We start from the raw sequence: 26,164 nt of genomic DNA on the forward strand, positions 1-26,164 counted from the left end.
CTCCCTCCTCCCTTTCCACGTATCCCGGTCTTGACCCGTCTCGCACCAGTTCATGTCAAAGGCGTCGAGGTCGTCTCGCCAACGCCGTCGAGGTTTGCCGCGACCTCACGTTCGATTTTGTGGTGTAATATACACACATAATATATACACTTATATACATAAAAAAACATCCATAACCCAGGAACAAATACTTGTGATAACACACAAATAAATGCCCTTACCAGCATTCGAACCCGGGACCTCCTGCTTCATAGGCACGGTCACTATCGACTAGGCTAGGAGGCCGTTTAACACAAGCCTTATTCAGCTTACTGTGGGACTAGGTTGATATGTATAAAATTGTCCTATAATATTTATTTATTTATCATTTATTTGATTTTAAAGTAGGTACTTACATCGTTTACGAGATAGGTACATACTACCCATACACGCATGGAATTCTGCATTGGAAAAACACAGACATTACGGCGACATCCGATCTCTAAGCTGATGACATCATTATATCATTAGTTTAACCTACAATTCTTGCAAACAATAACATAAGTAATCCTTAGAAAAATTTACAAACAATGATTCATTGTCTGTTAATTTTTAAACTGAAATAGAATTTACGTCCTATAGTCTTATCTTCTTTGTCGTATCCTCATGGCTGAGTGACGTGACGAATGTGGACACTTTTCACCAGTACTCTCCAAGCCGCTCTGTCTTGAGCCTAGTGCATGCTAGCCTGCAATGTGGCGTTTGATCCCTGACGTTATTTTGGCATCGGTACCGACGGCTGGGAGGAACGTGCTGCAATGAGACCCGAGTGGCGTAGAGACCTATGCGTGGGAGTGAAGAAGCACGACGAAGGGTGGCTGGAAAACTTAAGACAAAAAAGGCACAGGCGTCATCGGGCTGGTAGCCTGGTCTCAGATCCAGAGGCTCAACAAATACACACATGCGAATTATGCGGCAAGAAGTGCCGTGCAGCGATAGGCTTGTATAGCCATAGGCGGAAATGCATTGGCCGTCTCAACCGCTCTTGACACAGCGTTGCAACAATCATCCGTCAGGGATGCAGTGGCCATTGATGGATATTCTGCCCGCCAACAACGCGTGGCCATACGCCCACCCTTACGCTTCCTTGCCATGCGGCCATGCAGTAATAAAGAGCCTTTCTAGGCTATCTGGCCCTGTCCTGCTTAGATGGCCGAAGGTCCTATAGGTAATAAGAACTATAAAAATATCAATTCTCCGTGTCCAAGGCCGGATTCGAACCGGCGTCTTCCTTCAGCTATCGCGGCTAGCTCTATAGTTTCTGGTGCACATTTTCTTCTGTTGCAGGGTCAATTTTCTGTAGTAGGTACCTATCATCCTCATCATCATTCTAGCCTTCAGTCGCCCACAGCTGAGGATACCTATGCCTCTCTTTGTGTACGCCACTTATCCCGGTCCTGGGCTAGTCTCGTCCAAAAGTGCCCTGCGATTTTCCGAATATCATCCACCCAACGAGCCAACGTACATATTACATGGGTAGTAGGTATATTACATGTTTTCAGTTTAAATTATACCATAAATTGTTACAAAATTTTCTTTAAAATTGCTCACTTCCACCGTAAATGATATATTGGCACATTTGTAACATTTTATGCGGCAATTTCCGATACTAATTATCCGATCGATCATTTTCTATGCGAATAGTTCTAACATTGTTCCTTGAGAATATCCAATACATTAAAAGGATGACATCATTGCAGAATATTTGCATAATTTGTGGACAGTGCTAAATTACCTAAGATATTTTATGTTAAGTAAAAAGTAGCATAAAATTGAGTAAATGTAGCATAAATGGGGAAGTACTAGCAAAATAAATAGCAATCAAATAATATTTCTAGTACCTAAGTACTTTTAAAATGTTTCCATAGTTGAATATCAGAACTTCGGACGCGGCGGTACATTTATAATAGGTGTAATTTCAAATTTGTCAATAATAGTGTTATGTGTATTTTGCTAATATGCTGATATCTGTACACGAGTCAGTGTGTCAAGCCAAATTCAACAAATACCTATGACCCTATTAGGTATATGACACGAACTGTTTAGAGCAAATTTTGGCCCTTACATAACTCAAAAACTATTTATCTGGTAACATAAACACATGAAATAGTGACCCACTAGGTCAGACCGGTCGTCAAAAGTCAACATATATTCCTCTAATTACTTTTAATTCGACAAAACATTTAACTTAACTGCTGAAGTGCTGAATGAAGTTTTATAAATATTTATTCATTATATTTTAAATGCAGGTAACACTTATTATAACTGGGGTATAATGGTTTGTACAAAATATAACGAAAGACCATGTAAGTACATTAAATTACAATGTAACAACACAATAAATTGAATATAAACCAATCCAGTACTTACGGTGCACGGAAATCTCAACGCTACGAACCACACATATTTCGTCGGCCAGAAGACTGGCGTCAACTAACACACAAGTTGTTGTGTTGCTGTTTGCGAGCGAGAAAATTCGAATACTGGCGAAAATTTTTAAATTTTAGCAGTGTTTTAAGCTGTTATTTTATATTTTAGCGCTTTGATTCCCTTTACCGGATCCGGTGAATTTTGCCGGATCCGGCCGGATTACCGGATCCGCCGGACCGGATTGCAATCCCTACATGAAATGCGGTATATGTGCATGCGTTTTAGGGTTAGACCAAGCTAAGTTGGCAGCGATTTTGATAGCCCAAATCGTGCAAGTGTTATTTTAAACGTCAAACTTCTATGAAATTATGACGTTTAAATAACACTTGCACAGACTGGGCTATCAAAAACGCTGCCAACTTAGCTTGGTCTAACTTTAGTAGGCTGGGAAGATGAACTTTACGCACTCAGATTACCGATCGCATCTAAACAGCCGCTTTACCTTTCATTTGTACCATTTCGTAATCTTTAGACGCCTAATTTTGATGGATCACACAATAGTCCGACCGTAAGGGCTCCATCCATCAGCCATTCACCGTTTGTCACGCCGTCTCACACGCAAAACAACATACAAACAAAACTAACACATTCATTTAAACGACTTGCTTAATGTTTACATTCTGTATTCATTAAACCCCAAACAAAAATGCACTTGAACTGCAAGTAAATAGAGTTGAAACTCAGTTGAGCAGCTGGTTTAAGCGTCCATGTGTGCAACTTAAATAACGATATCGAATTCGAACCGTAGCGTTCGAAATTTAACGTTCAAATTACGTTTATGTACGAGTGAGCCCTGTCGCTTCGACTGACGTGAATATGCTTAATTATTTTGAGCCGTAAGTCGTAGTGGTTAAGGTCGGTGTTAGTGTAGTGGGGAGTGGAGGACCGTACCAGCCCGTGCCAGGCATCGCCGCAAGAATGCGCGCGAGTACTGTTACAAGTGACTATCGATATTGTTAGGTACTGCGGGATCTAAGAGCGTTTTTTGCGATTATTTTGGTTTACTTTAATTTATAAAAAACTTGGCGCTCACAAATTATGCAAAATATTTAGTTTAGTAAGTAGGTACTTACTTACTTCATTATTTTACGTAAAACTTCATTATTTTACGATTTAAAATTACAAGTGTAGGTAATTTTGTATCATCAATTCATCTCAAACATATTATGTTCATAATAAATATCGTATATAGCATAGAAAAAAACATATTACGAATATTTGAAGAGTAATGTCGAGAAAACAATGGAAAAGAAAACATTAGAGGAAAAATAACACTTATTTTCCTTGTATCTTCTACACGAATTCCAAGACAGTCTGCCGTATTCGAACTTAGACACGACTTGTACTAGATCCATTCTAGATACGTTATAGTTTAGATATCAACTAGTTCTCTTTTGCAGCGCAATTCGGGCAACCAATGTCACTTTTACGTTAGATAGAGTAAGATATCTATTAGATGTGAATTGGATCTCTAAGTCATATCCTGTGGAAATAGTTCAACAGTATCTCCAGAATCGCGCAAATGTCAAATTTGACAGGTTAGATCTTAAACATATTGTTATCGTATCTTGGTGATGTCTAAAAGATGTCTAATAGATGTCTATGTCTATCCGAATCGGGCCCAATATTTGCAGGGTAAAACAAACAATGATATAGTTGAATAATCGAGAAGATGGAATTGCATTTGTAGTGGTTGTATGCTGATAGTACAAGAAAATAGAAAATTCAAATATAGAATGCCTGTAAACAAACAATACTACTACATATGCAATTCCACGCTCTCGATGATTCAACATATGTGTTCTTAAGTCTTGACTTTGAATTCTTGTTCGATGTCAGATGACTGTCTTTTAAAAGGCGTTCGCGTTGCACGTAATCTCCTTGAAACAACAACGAACACAGCAAATAAGTAACAATTTTTATTTTTGTTGTGAAGTAGGTATTACAAGTTGGCATATAATTTGATGATTTGTAGTTTATTTCCTATTTAATTGATGATTTTTTAGGGTTCCGTACCCAAGGGTAAAAACGGGACCCTATTACTAAGACTCTACTGTCCGTCTGTCTGTCTGTCTGTCTGTCTGTCCGTCTGTCCGAGTGTCCGTCTGTCTGTCACCAGGCTGTATCCCATGAACCGTGATAGCTAGACAGTTGAAATTTTCACAGATGATGTATTTCTGTTGCCGCTATAACAACAAATACTAAAGGTGAGGTTCGGATGTCAACTGTAGCTGCATTACTGTTGCAGCATCCATCCGAACGTCACCTTAAAAAGTACGGAACCCTCGGTGGGCGAGTCCGACTCGCACTTGTCTGGTTTTTTGCATCACATTCGGTTCGGATTCATTTTAAAGAATAGATAGAGATCCCTAGAGGGCTAGAGTCGACCTAAGATAACAACACCGCCTTGAATATAACAAAATGAGGATGTATCATTATAAACGCCATATTTTCAAAGAAATTTGATATTAATGATGACATTGCCACACATCGTCATTAAAATTGCCATGGAGAGTTAGCTAGGTCCAACTAACGATCTTTCAAAAAAATCATAAGACACAAAGGCGCAATACTGAAATCATATCTACCGCATATGTGGGTTTCTTAAGCAATAATATTCTAGTTTAAAATGCACAACAAGTCTGGCTTTCAGAAATCACAATCTTAGTTAAATAAATACCTATGTTTTTGGAAAACATCCGCAGAAAAAATCTAAGCCAAGATAAGGATGTTCATCACAAAACCGTTTGGCCTTTTTGCGAACCTTGAATTTCGGCTTTCAATTATGAGAACTGGCTTAAATGATCAGATGTGAGATAACCTTTATCCTCTTTGGTATTTTTAGGAGGATGACGTCTTTGAGAAGCTTAGGTAGTGCTTATAGGTAGGTAATTAGGTATTTCTCGAACACGCTTGGAAATACTTTACGCGAGGTTACATTACTAATGTTTTTTTACCCATAGTAGTACGTGCAACTAATAAAAAAACCGGCCAAGTGCGAGTCGGACTCGTGCACGAAGGGTTCCGTACCATTACGCAAAAAACGACAAAAAAAACACGTTTGTTGTATGGGAGCCCCATTTAAATATTTATTTTATGTTGTTTTTAGTACTTGTTGTTATAGCGGCAAGAGAAATACCTGTATGATGTATTTCTCTTGCCGCTGGTGACAGACAGACGGACGGACGGACAGACGGACAGCGGAGTCTTAGTAATAAGGTCCCGTTATTACTCTTTGGGTACGGAACCCTAAAAAAATGAGTACGAAGTAGGTACTCATTTTTTATTTATTTTTTAAACATTTAATAGCGGGCATCCGGGAGACTTGCCCAGGAAACTTGAATCATTTCTCAGTATCACTCATACATATATATTATTGCGATAGGGAGACATAGCGTTTTGTTGTTGTAGCGCAAACGAGTGGCATCTTGGCTAGGCACCCAGGCCAGAATAGGTATCGTATGAAACTATTACGAGTACACAAGAGATGGAAACATCTTCACCACAGATGGTTGGCAGTACTCAACTGTGCGTTTCTCCAGAAACTTCCTTCCTCGCACAGCTAAAGCAGGCCACTGACGACCCTTCCAAATGGATGCCGTTACAATGGATTCATCCAAATGGACCGCATCCTAATATTAAACATTGTACGTTTTTGACATTCACGGACCGATTTTGGATTGCAGCCGGGTCAAACAGATCACTGTGTTATGTCTTTCCTGTAGACATACACAAGAGTTAAGGGCTATAAAGGTTAATTTTCTTATTTAACCCTTATCCATGTGAAAGGTCCTCCTTTTATTTAATGAACTATGATAAAATCATTACTTACATGCCCACAAGCTGTTAACTATTGCCCACAGGAGAGAAAACTAGTGTGTTATCGCGAACAGCACATTTTTCTCTCCTGTGGGCAATAGTTAACAGCTTGTGGGCATGTAAGCAATGATTTTATCATAGTTCTCTAAATAAAAGGAGGACCTTTTCACGTGGATAAGGGTTAAATAAGAAAATTAACCTTTATAGCCCTTAACTCTTGTGTATGTCTACAGGAAAGACATAACACTGTGATCTGTTTGACCCAGCCACGCTATTTGGACTGTTGGAAGGCTCGTCAGTGGCCACCTAACTGTGGAATCATTTGTCGCCCTTAATTTTGGTTTGAGGCCACGCAAAACTCACGGTCATGGTATAATAATATACTCCGCCTGGTACTCCATTCCCGTCTTTTCTAGGTCACCTAACTGACACGGGCCTACGTCATCATGCGACAGCGCTATATGATAATATGCGATAGCGCTATATATAGCGGCCATGTTGTTGTGACGTAGGCCCGTGTCACTCTGGGAATGGAAGACCATGTTTTATTAGACTATGCTCACGGTGAGGGTATAAATGTAGGTAGTAGGCACACTAGTACGGTTACCATCAGTTTGTCACTGACACAAACGCCGTCGAGAACGTAATTTACTTTCTATACATCCCGTTTGCACTAATATGCGAGTGCGAGCGAGATGTATACAAAGTAAATTACGTTCTCGACGGCGTTTATGTCAGTGACAAACTGATGGTAACCGTATAGGTGCCTCCGCGTATCGTAAATAGTGGAAGACCTAACGAGGAAACGCCCGGTATAAGGAAAAGTTCGGTTGCCATTCGGACCGGCTGGAGATATCGCCGATTTTATGATCGCATTACACCTAAATGTAAGTTCTGTGAACTCCTGTGACAATGTTTTGTAAATATACTTTATTTAAAAACCACACGGACCTAGCCGCCACCATACATAGTGTGTGCTGTGTTACTAGTTTTCGTTGTTAGAAATTGTAAGAGTAAACGTTTTATACAGCTGTATAGGGGGCTGTCCATAAATTACGTCATCGATTTTTGACGATTTTTGACCCCCCCTTCCCCTACAATCATCCGAAAATCATGCTTCGAATGACCCCGTTTCCTCCTACGTTATGCTACCATCATCCGATGTCCAGACCCCCCCCCCCCCCATTTGAAATGACGTAATTTATGAATAGCCCCTAGGCACAGATGTAGTGCATAATTGTTTTCCATCGTATTTTCTCGGAAACGTTCGTATTAATCATGCTACTTCAGTCAACCTCAGTACTTTTTGTACTATACCGAGACTGACTCAAATAACAAGACGCGTCGTATGTTTCCGTGAAAATACGATGGAAAATAATTATGCACTACATCTGTATTTCTACACGCTCTATTTTATTTGTGTTGCAATATTTAGCACCAAAGATTGTATGGGAGCGGCTTTTTGGCGGAGGGTTCGTCGTAAAAATAAAATAAACTTAGGAATGGATTACTGTCATTGTCTATACTGTGACCCTTATCTCACTGTTGCCAGCTCTCCTGAAGCGCTGTTTAATTTCTCGCTTTATGCTGATTCTCGCAATAAGCTGTTTCTCGCAATATACATGTCTGCTTAATAAGGGCGCAGAACATATTCGTACATGGTTCAGCGAGTAATGGACTAATAATTATTGTTCATTATGTTTACTTCACAGACAACCCGCTTGGTAGACTCCGCTTTATCAAGCACTAGCGACCCGCCCCGGCTACGCACGGGTTAACAAATTACTAATTACACTTTTGACACTGACATATCTGATCTATAACTTTTCTAGATCTATTAATTAACGTATCTTAAAGTTCGAATTGGGCAGTTGGTAATTTTTTTCCTTCGTATATATATGAAATTTATTTCATTTTTTGTCTTGCTGATCTTAATTCTTAGTCGGATTATGTCGAAAATGGTATTTGAAAACCCAGAAGGTCCCAACTAGTGGTTAAAATTGTGACAAGCGGACGCCATCTTGAATTTCATCTATGATCTGATCCTGTTGAAAATATTAAATATGGGAGTTGTTCATGTTCAACCGTTTCGTTTTGGCACATACAAAGTAACACATTTTTAATATGAAGAGTAATATCAGCCTATTAATATCCAATATATCGCTAACGCAGTATATTAAGTCGTTTTCAGTAATCCTTCTATTACCCGAGATGAGCTCGCTTGTTTACACTCGGCGATGATCGCGAAGGCTGACGACTTGGGGCTATTTAGGCTTTACTTCGATCTAGATAAACTAGGTCATCAATTTAGGTCGGGTATATCTAGGCACGGATTTTACGCCAGAAACGAATTAACCTGTCAAATACGGGGAGTATTTTCTCATTTTCTCACGCGTTGAAGTTCAAATTCAAACTTGTTTTACATTTTATTATTAAATTGCAATGTTTATTAATTACAAATATTGTTTCTCGTACAAATAAATCTTTTTCTATAAAATAATCTATTAAGGAAGTAAAATAGGTACTTAAGTAAGTAAAATGTTAAGTCATTTAATAAGCGCGCGGTTGTTTTAAGCGATAAATGCAGCGTTGAACGCATAGAAGGCATGCGTTAACGGGATTAAAAATTACAATGCGCTTATCGCGTAAAATAGTGTCATTATCTTATGCAAAATGTCATTTTTCCTACATTCCGTTGATCGCATGCATTCAACGCTGCGTTTATCGCAGAAAACAACCGCAAGCTTAACATGGAATCATTATCACTTCAATATTCAATATTTATTTTACTGCTTTGTTATCCTATTTGATTGTAGGTAGGGATTGCAATCCGGTCCGGCGGATCCGGTAATGCGGCCGGATCCGGCACTTTTTAGGAGCTACCGGATCCGGTTGAAATCACCGGATCCGGACCGGATCCGGGAAAATAGAAAATAAGACCACACGCAGCACCCACTGCGCGTTTTAGGTGAGATAAAGGCGACGGATAGAAGAAAGAAGTTAAACAGCATAAAGAACGATTGAAAAAATCCAAATTTAGTAAAATAAGATGATATTTAATATGACTATGATTGAGAACAGAAGAGGATTTAGGACTTCTTTCATGTTGGTGGCACGAATCGGCACGATACGACGATTACTTAAATAATTAGAAGTAAAAATTAAAGGATGGAGATGCCATGGAAGGCATTTGTAACGACCGGTCCGGCCTAGTGAGTACTTAGTGACCATTCATTCAGTGACCCTGCCTAGGAAGCCGATGGTCCTGGGTTTGAATACCGGTAAGGGCATTTATTTGTGTGATGAACACAGATATTTGTTCCTGAGTTATGGGTGTTTTCTACGTATATAAGCATGTATTTATCAATATACTATACGTATATATATCGTCGCCTAGTAGTACTACCTAGAGCTAGCTAGTACCCATATTACAAGCTTTGCTTGGTTTAGGGCTACGAGTAGGTCGATCTGTATAAAATTGTCCTCAAATATTTATTCATGAATTATTTATTTATTTGTGATTTAGGCTATAAAACTATTTTCACGGATAAAAAATGAAAGCAAGATAATATTGGAACGCATTTCATACAATTTTGGTTAAAAGTAAAATATCTTGTTACTAGAATGGATCTCAGCGTTACAAATAATTCCATCAAAGAACAGTTACGAAAACTTGTCCTTTCAAGGAGTTCTATTTCGCATCCCATAATTATCCCATCAAATCAAATTTATATTTTTATTGTAAACGTATAAGTTTGAGCAGAATGTGAATGATTAAATATAATAAAATTAATTAATGACTTAGATTTCAAATTTTATTTTTAAATTGAGATTGACTATGTGACACTTTTTAATACATACTTAGTTTTATTTTATTGTTAAAAAGTTATTTCTTATTAACTTCAAATTGTTGTTTTATGAATACATTTGTAAAAATACCCTTTGTTTCTCATATAACGCATAAAACTTGAAAAATATGTCATTTAATTAACTTTAATATCCTTATATCTAACCGGATCCGGTCCGGCCGGATCCGGCCGGATTGAGGCCAAAATCCGGCCGGATCCGGCCGGATTGAAAATCAATCCGGTTTGCAATCCCTAATTGTAGGAACTTTGATGTAGTCTGGTGTCACAATTTTTCAGTAAAAAAGGTGTAAAACTTAAAAATTCAATTGAAGATCAATTCGCCGTCTTTTTTCTAGCACTTCACATTAACACCATATACATTAGACATATTTTACTTTTCACTTGTACGTCGCTTTCTAATAATATCAATCAAGTCCTAGGTCTACAGTTTAAGCGCTAAGCCCTTCATCGGTGAGTGATTGGATCTCAAGAACTAATCCTTATTGGTATTGACAGGTCTTATCACACGGATAGCACACAGTATGAATATTGCAGACAGTACTTTACTTATATACCGATACAGCCATAAACTAACTTACCCACATATCTAGAAGATAAGAAAAGAAAAGACGATAAGAAAAGTCATGTTATAATAGTTATAATAATTACACATGAATGTAAACAACGACAAGGATTCCCCTGTTCCACCGTGATACAGGTTTTACTAGTACGGGGATCAGATGACGCTTACTCAATGTCTCATTGCATTTACCTTTTAAACTTATGTGTACAAGTTATTTACAATGATAAGTTCACCTTGAATCATTTATTACTTGTAAGCAGTAGTAAACAAAGTTTTTTTATTAACCTTCAAGGAAAGAGAGGCCGGCAACACAGTTGCAACCCCTCTGTCGCCGCAAGTGTCCAAGGTCGACGGTAATTGCTTACCATCAAGCGATTCGTCACCTCATTTTCGTCCTATTTCATACAAAAACTTCATAATTATTAGTAAATAATCCCAACTTTTTTAATAGTGGGAAATTGTGTATCGAGTAACATTCAAAGCCGCAAACGGGTATATTCATTGAGAAGGGATAACTTGGCAGTGATACGTCTCAGATAAGCGTCACTCACGTGGACTGTTTTTTGATGTAAAACTGTACTAAGAGCTTCGTCTATAATTATATTAATATATATTCCGTCGCTGTCTGTGTATTTGCTACAGGATAACAGTGTAGGTACTGCAAGCACAAACTTTACTGTGTCTAGCGAGTCTATCGACATAGTATGTCGCTAGATTCTTGTATTACAATGACAGATAACCAAGAGGCTTGCTCAGTGCTTGTCTGCTGCGTAAAGTTTATCACAGGATAACATACTGCAAGCGCTAAATTTACTGTGTTTCGAGTCTAGCGACATACAATGACAGATAGCCAACAGGTTTGCTCAGCGCTAACTAAACTAAACCTGTTTGTTTGTTAGTTGAGGCAGTCTTCCAGATAATTACGTTTTAGTTTAGTGTTTAGAGACGCCCATTGTTTTGGTGTTTACCTCTAATATGAACTAACACTTCACTGGCCCAATATTACAGGGTTCTATGTTTCACTTTTATCGAACTGAAATTTGAACATTGTCATAGTGACATTAAGTCGAATTTCAACTATCTTGAAAATGTAACATAGAACCCTGTAATATTGGGGCACCGACTTGTAGACCCCGCTTTAGGGCCACTTGCACCATTCACTAACCCGGGGTTAACCGGTAAAATCTGGAGTTACCATGGTTACCAGTATAATTTGATACTGTGTTAACGGTTTAACCGCTTAACCCCGGGTTAGTGGGATGGTGCTAGTGGCGCTCTCTGTCCATCCTAGACGTGCGAAATAAATAACTTACACATGCATACTTACCTATTTATATACGTGCATACGAGTACATACCTATGTGTACATATTTACGCACAAGCTCCCTCCGGAATGTAATTACGCCAGTATTCCTATTTTTAATTTTCTCATTTTGTTACAGGTATGTACGCCATGCGCATGCCCGGATGCCAAAAAAAGGCAAAAAAGAAATAAGGGCTTGTAATTAAAAAGTCCACGTGAGTATGCACTCCGGAGCAATCAAAATGGGACACCGTAAACTCGGGTTACTTTGACCCAATGGAGGGTAACTTTGACCCGCATGAAAACCTCATTTATAAGGGTCTAATTCAAAACATAAAAACGTGAAAATTTAGCTAAAATAAACCTCATGGCATATTTCCATAATTATAACCTGGACCGAGTAAATCTCAACGGCCAAAGTTACTTTACGGCATGTAGAATTGACATACAAAATACCTCCGTTTTTATAGCGCCTGAACGTGTTAAAGTTTTTTTAATCTTAGCAAAGAAAACGAATAACTTTCGAAACCCTTCGAAAGGGTTAAACCCCATTACCCTACGCCCAAATTGGGGGCACCGGGGTCCGTTGCAAATGGGAGTCATAACCTCAGCATTACGTCTATTAGAGGAGATTGGGGTCGATAGGACCGCGTGTGATAAATTATTGTTTATCTACCAAATGATGGGTTCCATCAAAGCGGTGTAGTAGGTATCTAAGTATCTAATAGAGCGCAAAGATAAAATTAAATTATTAATAATAAAATAAAAATAATACAAAACCCCGTAAATTCGTATATATTGTTTAATTGGAACTTAGGGTACGTTAAGGTAACGTAAAGACATAAACAACATATACTAGAAATTAATTTTACATTATTTGTCAGTTAATAAAGCAAATCTTTGTATTTCCGTTTTTTTTGTCGAGTTAGTGTGTGTCTAACACCTTTTTTTTTTAAGAGGGGAAATGCTTTACGCATACCACCCGGCGCGGGGACGGGCCGCTTGTCTAACATAGATAAGAGTCTTACAAATTCTAATCGAGCTTTAAAACTTATTTGTAATAAGATTTAAGCTTATTAATTATCTATGTTTTAGCTAAAAAAGTAATAAATATGAGGACTTTCAACAAGTAGTATGTACAGGAATTCGATAAGTCTCGTCAGAGAACCTTAAGCCGGTTGTACACACTCGTCGAGAAACCCCAAGACAGGCCGAGAACGAGTATGTACATGCTGCTCCCTTCTCGTCTCGCGCTTTTCCGATGGATTGGAGCGGTGCCGAGACTCTCAGCGAGAGAATCACAACGAGTGTGTACAGCCACAGAATAAATAATAGTACTACCATACAGAAAGGAAACTCCCTACAAAACCTAAATTTGACAGCGGTTCAGGGTCGTATCATGCTGACCCTTCCTAATATATGGCACTATCCTTTCGGCTATTTAGGGTTGTCAAAATTCAAGACATTATCTTATCTGTGGCCGTGCACGCAAAGGGACGTCAAGTTGTGTCAACCCTAATAATTGCTCGGAGCAATGCTGAGCCGAACGGAGCCGAGTTTGCCCGAATGGAAAAGTTTCGCACCCCTGGTACAGCCGACATTATATTTTCAAAGTCGGCCAACGAGCCGTGACGTGACGCGTACGCGAATTCGCACAATGGCGCGTTCCGCTTTTCGCGCGCATCAGTTCCGCCGCCATTGTCAAGTGCAAGGTTAGGACGGTCTGTCTTTGAATGACAACAATGTGATTTGTACAGATGTCATGTGCAAATGACAAAAATGTCTGTGATAGAGCGAAAACGTTAACATTACCTGTGTGGCTACCACCAGTTTGGCACTGACATAAACGCTATCCATAGAACGTAAATTACTCGTATTTCGACGCATCTCGCTCGTACTCGCATAATTAGTGCAAGCGAGATGTAGGTATAGAAAGTAAATTACGTAGTTGTTAGCGTATCATAATATGTCAGTTTTGACGCTGTCAATGACTCATGGTACGGTAGAGTACGCCATATTTTTAGGTACACCGAAATACTTTTCTCACAATTTTTAAATACTGATTCCTCTAGAGCAATTTAAATTACCAACCCTTCAATTACAAGAAATTAAAAAAATATTAGCTAAGAAATGACTTTCAATAAAAGAAATGATTTAAACAAAAATTTTCGTCTAAAATAATCTTTTAATAGATTTCACCCTTTTCGTTCATTGTTATTTTTGTTCTCCAGAGAATTGAAGAAATTCGATTATTTGACTTTACTTTTAGTTTTGATAAGTCTTGGGAAAAAGAAAATTGAAATTACTGGGTATATTTAATAAGAAAATACGTTAAAACATAATGGTACTGACGGAATAATTTATGTGGAGAGACTTAAAATAATTCTTATTTCGTTACTTTCTTAGGACGCCAAAATTGCGAAGAAATATCTGCTGAAAGAAAACATAATATGAATCGCTAGTGTCTGAAACAGAAGACTTTTTTGCGGTTTCAGAGTTGGTCCTAATATAATAAAACTTGTTAGAAGTATTAGAACAAATTAAATTATTTTCAGAAAATACTTTAATTTCTTTTTATTTCAAGTACAAACAGAGTTATAAACTGAAATAAATGTCATATAGGTACCTACTAAGAAAAAGTACCTGCACTGCACTGGAGGACTTGGTTACTTTTTCTTAGTATATGACATTTATTTCTGTTTATAATAAAACTTGTTCAGTATGACTACATTCAACTCTCAGATTATGATGGCTACCTAAAGATAAACAAAATCACACTTTATCACAGTTATTTTCTCTCAGATCTACAATGTACAGATGTAGTGCATAATTATTTTCACCTCAGCACCTCGAAGGGTACTTTGCTTCTTAAAAACAGTGAGCAAAATGCGATTTTGCTCACTGAGTCATTTTGTCTCACTCAGTGAGCAAAATGCGATTTTGCTCACTGAGTGAGACAAAATTACATTCAAGTGACCTTTATAGTCAAATGTCATTTCAACATGCGGGGTAATACAAGTTCGATATACTTGGGTTCTATTATCTCTGTCCCTCTAGGTATGTTCTCACTGCTTAGGGTGAAAAATTTTGTGTACTACACGAGATCAAAGTTATTTACATCTCGTGCGCTTTTGAATCCCTTACTACGCTCAAGATTCTAAATTAGATTCACTCGCTACGCTCGTGAATCTATTATAGAATCTTTCGCTTACACGGGACTCAAAATAAGCACTCGAAGAAATATCAAACTTTGATCTCTTGTTGTACAAATAACTATTTCCATCGTATTTTCACGGAATCGTACGAACGTGTCTTGCTCTTTCAGTAGGTCTCGGTACAAAACGTACTGAGGTTGACTGACGTAGCATGGCAAATACGAACGTTTCCGAGAAAATACTATGGAAAACAATAGGGAGTATTACTGCCATGTTCTGCCGCCAGAGTGCAGCACTCATTTGTTTAGTAAACCATAGAGTAACTTATACATACTAGGCCTAAAACAGTTTTTTGACAAGTTTTCACTATGACATTGATGCATCAAGGCCGTTTGTTTACAGGTGGCCTACCGCGAAATGCGATAATCGAAATTTCTTTATCTGCCTCTCGGCGCGATTCGGGAAATGAATTAGAGTTTCACTAGATATGAAATAGTAAAGATATGTGACGTTCCACGGCAAAAGGTACCGTATGGCGGCTGGCGCTTACGCTATTATTAACACCGCTCCAATATTCTGCCGGGGAAATGGTACCTTTTGCCTTGGATCGTCACATACCTTTACCATTTCATATCTAGTGAATCTCTAATTCAGAAACCGAACTTTCGATTGTCGTGTTTTACGGTAGGCCATGTGATTGGCCTAGTGACGCCCTCTACGTAGAGTTTTGCGTAATATTCCCTATTATTCACTACCTCTGTACAAGATTGCCTGTCAAATATCAAAAATGCGAATAAAATTGGAATGATGTCAAGTGTCCTTATAAGTATTGCCAAAGAGAATAGACAGTATAGAGGGGTCCTGTCATTGTAAATTTTGTAGTCACTGTAAATTTACTGCCATCTATCGACACACGACTAAAACTCAAAATGAAAACGTATAAAGTTATCAAAAAATGTATATATATGGATAAATGATTTTATTATTTTTATATCATTTTGATCCATGTACATTCACTGATATCTATGTGTTAAAATTGTTAAATATGAAACGGTGTCGTCACGCCATCTAGCCGAGGATAGGCTAAAGGTGTGTGCGGCGTCTATTCGAGAATGACTTTTACTTGAATTCCGAGGCACGTTTTTTCCTTAGACTTTATTCGTCTTACACGAAGTTACATATGTCTTTGGTATTGCTTTATCGGCTGTCCATATATGATTACAAATCGAAACGACACCTTTAGAGATAGATAGAAGCCCGTCATAACGGATGCAAGTGTCGTGCAAGGAAGTCGAGCGGAGCCGCGGCGCGGCGCTAGCTTCCGCCAAATATGCCGTAACGAGTGCACCGCGATGGTGGTTCAAGTTTTGGACCGAAGCGAGTGATGAACACGTAAAAAATACAGTTTTTAGCTTTTTAGGGTTCCGTACCCAAAGGGTAAAACGGGACCCTATTACTAAGACTTCGCTGTCCGTCCGTCCGTCCGTCCGTCCGTCTGTCACCAGGCTGTATCTCACGAACCGTGATAGCTAGACAGTTGAAATTTTCACAGATTTTTGAGTGACCTTTTTTTTTTTTGCTTTTTATTTTTTCGTTTTGAATAATGAAAAAAAAAACGAAAAAAAAATGCAAAAAAAAAACGGTCACCCATCCAAGTACTGACCACGCCCGACGTTGCTTAACTTTGGTCAAAATTCACGTTTGTTGTATGGGAGCCCCATTTAAATCTTTATTTTATTCTGTTTTTAGTATTTGTTGTTATAGCGGCAACAGAAATACATCATCTGTGAAAATTTCAACTGTCTAGCTATCACGGTTCGTGAGATACAGCCTGGTGACAGACGGACGGACGGACGGACGGACGGACGGACGGACGGACAGCGAAGTCTTAGTAATAGGGTCCCGTTTTACCTTTTGGGTACGGAACCCTAAAAAAGGTGATGAATCCAAATCACGTTACGTTATGAGCTTATGAGAGACGAACGCGAAAATAGATCTTATGTTACGGTACTTTTTTTATGCAAAACTACGTTTCTCATAAGAATAATTTTAACCCTCTTCCGCCTATCCTATTACTTGGGTCAGCAGGTGAAGCGAATATTAAAAGCTATCTGCGAAGAAAATGATGGCAGCGCCATTGAAATTGCACCACGACAGCGTTTTATGCGGGAATGTGCGGGCATTAGCCGCATCGGGAACGTTCCGGGACATTGTCAGGTGTCTGAGGCGATTTACTTCAAATAGGTTTATTTTTAAATAAAATGCCTATATATTGTTGTAAACGTTTTTACCAGTGGAGTTCAAAATTAAGAGAATACTTAATAGGTCTAAAAATCATACACAGGAGTTATCAGCTTACATAACACAATTAGAGTTATGGATATTGGCTCATCATCATCTTCCTCGCGTTGTCCCGCCATTTTGCCACGGCTCCTGGGAGCCTGGGGTCCGCTTGGCAACTAATCCCAAGAATTGGCGTTGGCACTAGTTTTTACGAAAGCGACTGCCATCTGACCTTCCAACCCAGAGGGTAAACTAGGCCTTATTGAGATTAGTCCGGTTTCCTCACGATGTTTTCCTTCACCGAAAAGCGACTGGTAAATATCAAATGATATTTCGTATATAAGTTCCGAAAAACTCATTGGTACGAGCCGGGGTTTGAACCCGCGACCTCCGGATTGAAAGTCCCATGCTCTTACCGCTAGGCCACCAGCGCTTTCTTTAGTATGTAGTTATGGATATTGACTGTTTTTCAGGTATATTTTTCTAAGAAACCTGATTCGGTAGCGACGATTCTGTTCGGAATGAGAATTTGTTTTTTTTTTGTCATGCCACTGACCTGGGTACTAGCCAAGATGACAATCGTTGATAGGGAACGCCAATCGCAATTTAAATAATGTATGGAAATAGTTACGTGAGTTTTCGTAGCATCTTTTACGTCTTTAGCGTTTGTCGATGAACAAATTCCTCCTGTTACTGCTATACATGATCATGGTAACTGGGGGCCCACCGCGAACCACGTTCGACGTGTTGCCTCCCTGTCACACTTACGTACGATTTACAACTGTGACAGAGAGGTAACGCGTCGAATGTGGTTCACGGTAGGCCCTCTGCTTTTACGTACGGTCTGTTTAACACAACATTGGTAAAATCAATTTGCAATATATAAAATGTATCCAGTTCAATGATACCAAAGAGAATTTGAAGTAAAGAGTTACTGTCATGGTAAATTATGTAGCTACAGTTCATATACTGCCTTCTTTCGACAGAAGATTAACACTGTTTGAACGCCATTTGACTTAGATCCTTATTCTTTCACTGATATGTGTTAACTTGTTAAATATTAATATTAACGCCATCTACTCGAGGCTGAAGGTTATGGCGCCATCGCTCGAAAACATTGCACCATACCTTTGGCCTATAGTCGAGTAGATGGCGTTAATATTAATATTTAATAAGTTAACACATATCAGTGAAAGATTTTATTTTTTCAGGGGATGTCTTACACAGATCAACCTAGCCCCAAACTAAGCAAAGCTTGTACTATGGCTGCTAGGCGATGATATACATACTTATATAGATAAATACATACTTATATACATAGAAAACACCCACGACTCAGGTACAAATATTTGTGTTCATCGCACAAATAAATGCCCTTACCGAGATTAGAACCCAGGACCATCGGCTTCACAGGCAGGGTCACTACCCACTAGGCCAGACCGGTCGTCAAATAAGGATCAAAGTCAAGTGGCGTTCTACCAGTTTTATGTTCTGTCGAAAGATGGCAGTAAATTTACAGTGGCTACATAATTTACTTTGACAATCCGTCTCTATAGACTCTATTCTCTTTGATGATACTGTTAATTGTCACCGGATTACTCTTGTCACCGAGCCACCGGACCGTGGCGATAACCAGTTAGGCTTCAACGGGAAACTGTACAACTGGCTGCGTTTAGCCAAATCGTTTTTAACCTAAATTTGTAGAACAATATCTAGTATTTCAATGCGATTGTCGAACGTGAGTTTTTGGGTAAGATGACATTTTTCTTTTTCTCTGTTCTGTAATGTAGATTACACACACACTTGGTTTAAAAGTAATCCTTTCGATAGATGCAGAGGGATGGTTAAAGGTCTATGTCAATAAAGGATTTAATTCAATAATAACGGAGAACTGGGAAACTCTACTACGACGCCGCCATTTTGCACCGCGCCGCGATGCACATCTGTCAGTCCTTGCCGCGCTATAGTGATGTGACCATTTCCAATTCCGATTGTTGGGCTGCACTCGCGAAAGGGTCATTATCGGTTATCAATAGGTATAGGTTTAAAGCATTTAATAACTGGAGTCGCCTTTAAGAGCTTACTTATCCCTCTGCCGAAAACCTTGCACAATTGTGCAAACTTTTGGACTAACGTTAATCGGACATGGCTATTTGTACGTTACGTACAAATCATGTACGAATAGCTATACATTTGACGTGCCGTTCCTAAATGCTCTAAGGGTACCTATACGTAACATCGAGCTGGAATAGAATAAACAATTAGACAGTATAGTTACAATATGGGTCGTAACTAATCGTAAGCTTACAAGCCAATCAAATGCCAAGAACTATAAATTATAAGTCATTTGCGACATGTCTCATCAATGCTCAGCCACATCTGACTCGCGTATAAATCAGCTGCAGATGCATCTAACGGTGCATACACGATATATATTCTGCTGGAAGGAACGCTTTAATAAATAATAAACAACAGTGTCTACCAAATTATTATTATCTACACTCTTTACACTCTCCGTAGACAAACCAGGTCGGAACCCAAATTGCGCATCGTTAAGTGACAAGGTATAGGTTTAAAGCATTTAATAACTGGAGTCGTCTTTAAGAGCTTACTTATCCCTCTGCCGAAAACCTTGCACAATTGTGCAAACTTTTGTATGGACTAACGTTTATCGGACATGGCTATTTGTACGCTACGTACAAATCATGTACGAATAGCTATACATTTGACGTGCCGTTCCTAAATGCTCTAAGGGTACCTATACGTAACATCGAGCTGGAATAGAATAAACAATTAGACAGTATAGTTACAATATGGGTCGTAACTAATCGTAAGCTTACAAGCCAATCAAATGCCAAGAACTATAAATTATAAGTCATTTGCGACATGTCTCATCAATGCTCAGCCACATCTGACTCGCGTATAAATCAGCTGCAGATGCATCTAACGGTGCATACACGATATATATTCTGCTGGAAGGAACGCTTTAATAAATAATAAACAACAGTGTCTACCAAATTATTATTATTTTTGCTTGTATGTAAATTCAATGTTGACGTGTAAAAGTGTCCCTGTGGCCTATTTGCTGAATAGAATAAATATTGAAGTTCTGAAGTTTTTGAAGTTTTGAAATATTAAGTGTTAACTAAAGTAAGGTGTAAATCATGGGATTAGTTGTCAAGCGGACCCCAGGCTCCCATGAGCCGTGGCAAAAATGCCGGGATAACGCGAGGAAGAAGAAGAACTAAAATAAGGTGTCCCGGTAAAAAGGTCGTGGACTCTTTTGTCGTGGTTTTGAAGGCCTTTGTAACAAGAATGATTTTTGATGTGAGAAAAAAATCATTATAATGAGATTCAAAATTGCGACTGAAAAAAACAGTCCAGACGTAAGTGAGCTCAGTAGCTCAGATTAGACCATATAAGTCTGCAACGATTTTGACAACACACACACGCGGTGCGAGTGTTATTTTAAACGTCAAACTTCTATGAAATTATGCCGTATAAATAACACTTGCACTGCGTGCGCTATCAAAATCGTTGCAGACTTATCTTGGTCTAACTCTAGTACCGAGCATATTTCCATCATTTCTTACTTTATTACGAAATACGGCAGAGTTTAGCATGAGAAAAAAAAACGACTTTATTGCTGTGTTCCTGCACTTTTGAAATGCAGAGAAATGCCAGTTTTCCACAGTGTTCTTAAGATAAGCAAAATACATGTTATGCAAATACTAAAAGGTTAGTCCATTGAATAGCAGAAGACAGACAAAGTGCTAGGGCACGTGACTAGAAGAAAAGATCCGTCTCTTTCACTATGTATACTTTTACTAACATTTTTTTACCTTTTAGACTCTTAGACGAGATTCAAAACAAAGTTCTTCCCAGACGGCTAAGTTTTAAGACAAAACTTACAAGCTTCAAGGAAAAGAACTGAAGTTACGTTTAAGATGAGTTACGTTCGGATCAGGGATGTTGCGGATGCCGATTTTTTGACATCCGCGGATGCGGATGCGAATGCGGATGCGGATATTTAAAGGCTCACATCCGCGGATGCGGATGTCTAGATTAGGTACTTAGAAAACGTCAAATAATATTTTTATTATTTAAAAAAAAAACGAAACGTTCAGTATTTGAGCAAGAATATAGGTGCGTTATCGGTTATATTTAATAAACAGTAACTTGGCCGACTTTACTGGATCTAGACGATTTCGTTATAGGTAATGATGAAATTACCTAGCACTTACGCCGCCGCTAAGACGTTCCTGTACCGACTTGGTCGACATCCGCATCCGCATAAGCTCTGCATCGATTTTATGCGGATGCGGATGTTGAAAATAATGCGGATGTTCCGCGGTTGCGGATGCGGATGCTGATGTTCGCAACATCCCTGGTTCGGATTACAACGGCAACAGTGTTGTTGCTGTGATGTTGCAGCGACGGCAAATGAAATGATTGCGTTTTCTTTTTGCGTTGTCTTTGCTACCTATCGCGATTAGAATTAGATCACACCATAGACTAGGACTAGCGACTAGCGGTGGTGGCCGAGTATAGCGGTGGTGGCCGAGTGGATATGACGTCCGACTTTCAATCCGGAGGTCGCGGGTTCAAATCCTGGCTCGTATACCAATGAGTTTTTCGGAACTTATGTACGAAATATCATTTGATATTTACCACTAGCTTTTCGGTGAAGGAATCGTAAGGAAACCTGCATACATCTGCGAAGAAATTCAAAGGTGTATGTGAAGTCCCCAATCCGCATTGGGCTAGCGTGGGGACTTATAGCCCAAGCCCTCTCGCGCATGAGAGGAGGTCTGTGCCCAGCAGTGGGACGTGTATAGGCTGAAATGATGATGATGATGATAGACTAGGAATCCTCTAGACGGAGTTTAGAGCAATTATTTCATGAAACCGATGCTGCCAAAAATACGGGGGTGCGGGGGACGAGGTGAGCGAGGTCCCGTGCCGTGATTGGTCCGTTCAAAGACACGGACGTCACACAAAGACACTTTCGACTCGAAAATGGAGTAAAACTACCGTATTTGTGGCAGAGGGGAGAGAGCTACTATGCTCAGTCTGGAGGATGCCGCTGCAGCAGTAACGCTTCATATCTACCATAAACAGTCACGTCTGAAAATATCCATGCGGATAGGGTTACCAGATCCAAATTTGGAATTTCCTGACAAAATTCCTGATTTACGAATATTTTTCCTGACGCTCATATGGGCGAGAGGGGGTGGGGGGGGGGACTAGCCGTAAGCGATATCTATGTATGCTAGATACATTGTTTAAATTTGATTTGTTTTGGATTTATGTAAGTAAATTTGTGACGTCCCACGGGTAAAGGTACCTTATGGCGGTTGGCGCTTACGCTATTATTAACGCCGCTCCAATATTACTGCGGCGATATGCGATGTAAGCGCCGGCCGCAATAAGGTACCTTTCACATTTAAATAATGTACCTTTTAAGGTACATAATAGAAAAGTTTGTTAATTCACTAAAATTCCTGACATTTTCGTATTCCGGCCGCATTCCTGACAAACGGCCAAAATTCCTGACATGTCAGGAAAATTCCTGACATCTGGTAACCCTACATGCGGACAAAGTTCCAAAAATATGTACACACTTTGTCGTGCATATCTATATGTATTTCAGATGTGACCGTACAAGATTTCTCAAATGTGCGACCAAAATTGGCAGGTGTCATAGGAAGTATTGAATTAAGAAATAATGTGATTGCGTAAATTATTTGTTTTTTTCTCAAAAGTAGTCACTTTTTTAATTTGTATTCTGCCTCTTTCACACTCATGAATGTTCATATATGTGATGGCTTCCCTTCCGCACACTTCAATTATATTTAATCGTGATTCTAGATCTGTGTTTATCACAAAGGATTAAGGTGCAAAATTGTTATGTGAGGAACGCAGCTGTACTTCTGTTACTGTCGTAACCCGAATGCAACCTTTACACTTACAAACAAAATATTTGGTGCTTTAGGAAGTCCGAATGGCATGCGATGCACGTTCGTCACCGCATAAAGGCGCTCTCGGTGCATAATGCATTGATACATTTGCTGCAGGTGCATCCAACTGGTCTGCGTATAGACGATATGTCACTACTAGAAGTGACCGGGTTGAAATCAAGTAGAGTTAGACCAAGAAAAGTCTGCAGCGATTTTGATAGCCCACACAGTGCAAGTGTTATTTATACGTAATAATGTCATATAAGTTTTACGTTTAAAATAACAGTTGCACTGCGTGGGCTATCAAAATCGATGCAGATTTTTCTTGGTTTAACTCTAACTGGACAATTGTCATACTTCGTATTTCTTTCCGGGACATTCCTGATGCAGGATGCATTGCTATTTTTTGCGATTCAACGCGACAACGCGGCGAGCGTGATGGGCACTTTTGCGTCTAGAAGGACGTGGAACCAGTTGTTTGAATTTTGTATCTTGTGAAAATTTCCACAAAATTTCGAGAACATATTCAACTTTTGGGAAGCTTTGCGCTCATACATTTTAATCTAGTACATCCAACTTTAAGGTTAGCTTCAGGCATTCTTTTAAATATAGCTTCAAGCATACTTTTAAATTTAGCTTCAAGCATACTTTTAAATGTAGCTTCAAGCATACTTTTAAATTTAGCTTCAAGCATTATTTTCCCCACCAAGCAACCACCATAGCAAGGAAGAGGATAGCTGTCAATAAATAAGGTAGACCCTGAGAAGTTTCCTGTACCTATAGGAAGCGCAGTTACTGTCATCTCGAAGATCGTACCTCGGTGTCAGCTGACACGAAGGTTAGACAATTAATCTGAATTAACAATCCATTTCTGTCCACATAAATAACAGATTATTGCCTTTTGTTTTCATGGATAGGATGTAAACGTTAACATGTCAAAAACATCACTATATTTATCACTATCACTACACCTTATAAAACAAAGTCCCCCGCCACGTCTGTCTGTTTGTGTGTTTGTATGTTAATGATAAACTCAAAAATTACTGAACGGATTTTCATGCGGTTTTCACCTATCAATAGAGTGATTCTTGAGGAAGGTTTAGGTGTATAATTTATGCATAAACCGTGCGAAGCGGGTCGCTAGTACAAAATAAAAATAAAAACACACACACACACACACACAACTAAAACGAATTAAACCTAAACTACACACACTTCAGATTGATAACTCGAGAATCAATTTTAGTGCTAACCCTCATCACACAAATAAATGCCTTTATCGAGATTCGAACATTTCGAACTCAGTACCATTGACGTCGTAGGCAGGATTACCAATTCGAACAAACGACAACAATTCAAAGTACAAAACTTACAATCTATTCTAATAGCTAAGCCTCCTTGACCGCCAGCTTATACACCGGACACTTCAAGTAGGTAGATATACTCATATATTATAGACACTAAAACCAGAAACCAGTTCGAAGCGACTCATAACGCAGCCTGCAAATAATGTTGCGCTCAACTAAAAATCTATTCAAATTTGGACCTTAGCCCGCTGACATAAGCTCAGGAATAAATTTCCGAGTATACATGTTAGATGCGTCCGGCTGGCACGGATATGACAGTCACTACCGTGCGGGCGCCATGGAAATGACGATCGTGGACCGGATTGCAGATGGCGCGGCGCAGCGCTATCGGATTACCCTGGCAATTGCAATGCTAATTCGTGTTTGTGGCGTAAAATGCAGGGGTATTGTATAACCTGCTGGAGTTTCAGCCTTTAAAAATAAAACAAAAATAAATATAAGAGACTGGAAGTTAACGTAAACTTCTTATGAAATAAAAATTGTTTAAGCTATTTCTACCAACAGACTTGGACTGGTTACATAAAAAAACTGGCCATAATTATATCAAATCGTATTTAAAGTATGTAAGTAGCTATATAAATATTTGGGTTCATTCCTACGCAATATTACATAATGCTAATGGTAATATAATATAATATCGAATCGAGCATCAAGATCAATGATGTTGTGTCCGGTGCTTTCAAACCAGGAAAGTGTGTCCGCCAGGGATGCATTCTATCACCGCTTCTTTTCAACATCTACGGCGAATATATAATGCGAAGAGCCCTAGAGGACTGGGAGGGAGGCATCTCAATAGGTGGTCACAAGATCAGTAACCTTCGCTATGCAGACGACACAACATTGTTTGCTTCTTCAGAACAGGAACTAGCCGAATTGTTTAGGAAGGTAGAGCGTGAAAGCAAAATGGTAGGGCTCTCGGTTAACAAATCGAAGACCAAAATCATGGTCATTGATCGAGCTGGATTGCTTGTACGGACTGGTGAACTGTCGGACCTCGAATGTGTACAAGAGTTTGTCTACCTGGGCTCACTCATCAGCAATGAGGGCGGCTGTGAGAAAGAAATTCGAAGACGCGCACAGATGGCAAAAGGCGCCATGAGCAAATTGAACACAATTTGGCGGAATAGAAACGTCTCCAATGACACCAAGATGAGACTTGTGCGGTCTTTAGTGTTTTCAATTTTTCTCTACGGCTCGGAGTCATGGTCAATACGGGCAATAGACAGGAAAATAATTGAGGCATTTGAGATGTGGTGTTGGAGGAGAATGTTGCGCATACCGTGGACAGCAAAACGAACCAACAAATCCATTCTCAACCAACTCAGGATCAAATCCAGACTATCCACAATCTGTTACCAACGAGTCCTGGGCTATTTT

At 39.2% G+C, this 26,164-nt stretch overlaps 1 protein-coding gene and 1 long non-coding RNA gene across 3 annotated transcripts in view; one reads left to right on the forward strand and one right to left on the reverse strand.

Annotated features, from left to right (window-relative positions):
* Nucleotides 1–26,164, forward strand: part of LOC134795643 (low-density lipoprotein receptor-related protein 2) — a 404,540-nt gene that overhangs the window by 202,260 nt on the left and 176,116 nt on the right. The window lies entirely within an intron of this gene.
* The window catches only part of LOC134795746 (uncharacterized), a 320,791-nt gene continuing 302,193 nt past the window's right edge, over nt 7,567–26,164 (reverse strand). Inside the window, exon 3 of the long non-coding RNA XR_010144846.1 lies at nt 7,567–7,590. This is a non-coding gene — a long non-coding RNA (uncharacterized LOC134795746). The remainder of the gene's footprint in view (nt 7,591–26,164) is intronic.

Source organism: Cydia splendana, chromosome 12, assembly GCF_910591565.1.
Source record: "Cydia splendana chromosome 12, ilCydSple1.2, whole genome shotgun sequence".
Lineage (NCBI taxonomy): Eukaryota > Metazoa > Arthropoda > Insecta > Lepidoptera > Tortricidae > Cydia > Cydia splendana.